Raw genomic sequence first — 4,905 nt, 5'->3', positions numbered from 1 at the left:
ATTCAAAGAAAATGCAGGGTATCTATAGCTTTTGTCTTGGATGGAATGTTCTCCAGATGAGCAAGGCGCTGACCCCTAAGAGGATGCATAGGAAACCACGACAGAACTGTATCATCTGTTGGAGCATTCGAGTTGCATGGCATTACAATCTGTACACACATAGTGGTGAGAGCTTCAGATCATAACAACATCAACTTCATTAAGATGTAAAGGCTCCATTTGATCAATGTCCACTTCATCTGTGACTGTTGCAAATACGTCTTACAATTCCGTGTCAGTTACTCTTGAAGTTTTCATTATCCCTATATCCTTGTTAGCTCTCAGACTTCTACTTCATTCCAATGGCTGCTTATTTTACAAGATAAAAACAATGACTGCAGATGCTGGAAACCAGATTCTGGATCAGTGGTGCTGGAAGAGCACAGCAATTCAGGCAGCATCTGAGGACATTCTACTTCATTCCAATGGCTGCTTATTTTACAAGGTTGGTTGCTGGGAGACAAAAGGCTACCTTGCCAACCATGGCTGTAGAACCTCATGCCTGAGGCCAAGTGTAGATACAATGCAAACCATTCTTCCACTGGGGTCATTGGGAACCATATGCTTCTCCTCAAGGTGACATTCCTTCTTTTGCACAGCTCTGCCTGTTCATTGCATTACACTATAGAATGTGCAAACTGCACCATGCACAACTGAAGCATCCAAATGGGGAAATTAAGGATGATGAGGCACTGTGAGGGTAGCTGCATTCTTCCAAGGAGGAAATTGATGAGAGGACAACCGCCTTCACCATGATACACTATAACTGTACCTAGCTCAACAGGACAAACTGGAATTATATGGCACCTGCTTCCAATGGAACTCAGCTATGTGAAGTCATCATTGTTTAACTATAAATGTGTTGATGCTGGGAAAAATTAAGCAGCACCCATTTATTCCCAAGTGCAAATGCAGCTTATCAATTTATTCTTTCTTCACTTTTTCTGCTGTAAATCCAAGGTTAATGCTGCAAACTATTGGAAGGCTTCACAACAACTGTGGCTCTGACCTTTAATCAGGGCCACATTTTATGATAAATATTTGCATGAGGAAAAGAATAGCAAACAGGGCTCTAATATTGTGGGATACTAAGGAACGGTAGCTTCTCCAGATTCATTCTTATAGCTGCAGCTGAAATGACAGTTGACCAGACAGATGTCTACTTCCTTAATGATGGAGCAGGGGATGATGAACAGAGGGGCTAACCTCTTCAGGATGAAGGCTAAGTGAATGCCACTTGTGCCTGCATAAGACAAGGCAGGAAATGAATTATGCAATAGAGCAAGCCATTTAGATTAGATTAGATTACTTACTTAGTGGAAACAGGCCCTTCGGCCCAACTAGTCCACACCGACCCTCCAAAGAGCAACGCATGCAGGCCCATTACATTTACCCCTTCACCTAACACTGTGGGCAATTTAGCATGGCCAATTCACCTAACCTGCACATTTTTGGACTGTGGGAGGAAACCTGAGCACCCATGGAAACCCACGCAGACAAGGGGGGAATGTGCAAACTCCACACAGACTATTGCCTGAGGCAGGAATTGAACGCAGGTCTCTGGCGCTGTGAGGCAGCAGTGCTAACCACTGTGCCACCGTGCCGCCCATTGATATGTTAAGAATAGGTTTACAGTGGTGGTAATGGGGGAGTTGCAAATCACAATAAATCTTACTTGGCTGTTAAAACATGGAGGTTTCTGAGCATCCTTTGCTTTTGAAAGACTTCCATTCCAGCAAGACATCAATTGATCTGAGAAACTACAAACCTACAATGAATGAGACTGGAATACTTCCAGGTTATGATTTTTTTTCACTTCACCTAATCTATGTGCGCATGATGGTTTGTAAGAAGTGTTAAATCTTAAATCTCCTGTTCAAGTCTGCAATAATAAATAATCGCTTTTAGTTTTAATTTCACAAGAGCTTGTAGCTGGTCCAAGATAAATTTCTCTGTTCAAAAACACATTAATCTCAAACATTAAAATGCTTTGATCATTTGATACCAATAAAACACATAACATCTACCTGTTTGTATACTACAAACTTGATTTTCATTAGAAACCAGTGCCAGGAAATGGAATAAGGATTCCATTATTGGGTTAACCATCAAATCCATGATATTTCCATTTGGAAATATAATGTGATCCATCTGAGTTCAGGAGCATATAGAAGTTCACAACAGAAATCATCATTAAAGTATTATATTGCCTCAGGCCCACAGAATTGAGTAACACAATTACTAATCCTTTCCTTCAGGAAGAGGGACATGCTAAACACTTGAAGTACGAGCCTTCATCATTAGGGATGCAAGCTCAAAATCTACAGTCAGGATCTGATTGAAATGCCTTATCTTAACAGGAAATTAAAATAGACCTAAGAGTCTTTTCCCCATCCACATTAGTGACACTTTTCATATATAATGGAATAATATAGGACAAATAGAAAACTTATCAAGTTCACTATTAATTCTTTTCAGCCGTTACATCTGGGGCTTAGAATTAGATAATGGATGTAGAAATTGTTCACAACTTCTTACTCCAGAAGTTAGAAAAGCAGCAAGATGCATGGTTTCAAGAATTATATGTTGTCAGTTTGATAGCTATAATGGGAAAATATTGCAATCTATTGTAAAGATGGCTTTTCCTGTATCTAATGATAGTAAATTAAAGGCCCCAGGGGTTTGGGACCATCAGTTTGTGTACATCAGATACATTGGGTGACAGTCGGGGAATCTGACAATGTGAGTGTTTTGGAAACCTTTGCATTCAGTGAGCATATTCAATTTACAAATATTTTGTTTACTAACAGCTCTATCATGGTACTGTTCACGTTGAATCAAGAGCAAATAGTATTTTCTGAGTCACCGAATTACCAGCATAGGAGGCTGCTTCATTTCTAGCTGTAATGGAAGGGGTTTAAGTTGCCAGGTGTAGAGAGTTCTGAAGGCATAGACGGTGGGGAGCAGAGAATTAATTACCTACAAATCAAAAGCAGGCATAAGCAACTCAGTCTCTCTGTCATTTGAAAAGATCATGGATAATGTGCTTACTATCAATTACCACCCACCTTTTTGATAACCTTCCACCCCTTGCTTATTGAAAATGGATTTACCTCAGCCTTAAAAATATTTGAATGCTCTGCTTTCACCACCAGTAGTCAAAGAGAATTCAAAAGATCCACAATCCAAAGAGAAATAATTCTCCTTAACTCTGTCTTAAGTGAGTCAACCCTTATTTATTAACAGCAACCCGTAGATTCTCCAGCTAAAGTGAACCATCCTATCCATATCAACCTTGTCAAACCCCTCAGCATTTTACATCTTTCTTATATGTTTCTGGCAAGACCATAAGACATAGGAGCAGGAGTAGGCCATTTGGCACCTGAAGTTTACTCTGCCATTCCATGAGACCATGGCTGATCTGATAATTCTCAACTCCACTTTCTTGCACTCTCCCCATAAGCATTAGAAATCTGCCTTTCACGGTCGTGAATATAATTAATGAAAGCGTTCTGCAGTAAAAAAAATCCACAGATTCACCACACATCAAGAGAATGGAAGTCCTCCTTATCTTCTTATTGTTTCCTCATTGGCTGGGTCATTGACAGTGAGGAAGATGGTATTAAATTACAGAACAATATAAATAGTCAGACCAGCTGATCAGTGGTATTTGGAATTAAACACTGAACAATGTGAGGTGATGCACTTTGGAAGCAGGAAAAAAGGAGTACTCAAATGGCAGGACTAGAAAACTCAGAGGAAGAGAGGGATCTCAAGATGCTTGTCCATAAATCCCTGAAGGCAGCAGGACAGGTTAATACAGTAGTTAAACAGGAATATGGGACACAACTTCTTTAGTTGTGGCATAGATTGTAAGAGCAAGGAGGTCATGTTGTGAGAGTTGGAGACTTTGGTTAGGCAACAGCTGGATGGTATATACAGTTCTGGTTACCACACGATGATGTGGTGATGTGATTATACTGGAGGGTGTGCAGAGGAGATTCACCAGGAGGTTGCCTGTGATGGAGCGGTTTAGTTTTGAAGGGAGGCTAGATAAGCTCAGGTCGGTCTCGTTAGCGCAGAGAAGATTGAAGGGGGATCTGACTGAGATTTATAACACAATGAGGGACAGGGGCAGAGTGGATAGAAAACAGCCATTCCCCTTAGTTGAAGAGTAAATAGTTAAGTGGCATAATTACATAGAACATAGAACATAGAAGAATACAGCGCAGTACAGGCCCTTTGGCCCTCGATGTTGCGCCGATCCAAGCCCACCTAACCTATACTAACCCACTATCCTCCATATACCTATCCAATGCCCGCTTGAATGCCCATAAAGAGGGAGAGGTCACCACTGCTACTGGCAGGGCATTCCATGAACTTACGACTCGCTGAGTGAAGAACCTACCCCTAACTTCAGTCCTATATCTACCCCCCCTTAATTTAAAGCTATGCCCCCTTGTAATACCTGACTCCATACGCAGGAAAAGGTTCACACTGTCAACCCTATCTAACCCCCTAATCATCTTGTACACCTCAATCAAGTCACCCCTAAACCTTCTTTTCTCTAATGAAAACAGCCCCAAGTGTCTCAGTCTTTCCTCATACGATCTTCCTTCCATACCAGGCAACATCCTGGTAAACCTCCTCTGCACCCGTTCCAGTGCCTCCACATCCTTCCGAAAGTATGGTGACCAAAACTGCACACAATATTCCAGATGCGGCCGCACCAGAGTCTTATACAACTGCATCATGACCTCAGGACTCCGGAACTCAAATCCTCTACCAATAAAAGCCAGTACGCCATATGCCAAATCTACCCCTAACATCTGTCCTATACCTACCACCCCTTAACTTAAAGCTATG

Source organism: Chiloscyllium plagiosum, chromosome 17 (assembly GCF_004010195.1).
Source record: "Chiloscyllium plagiosum isolate BGI_BamShark_2017 chromosome 17, ASM401019v2, whole genome shotgun sequence".
Lineage (NCBI taxonomy): Eukaryota > Metazoa > Chordata > Chondrichthyes > Orectolobiformes > Hemiscylliidae > Chiloscyllium > Chiloscyllium plagiosum.
This window is presented reverse-complemented; position numbering follows the sequence as displayed.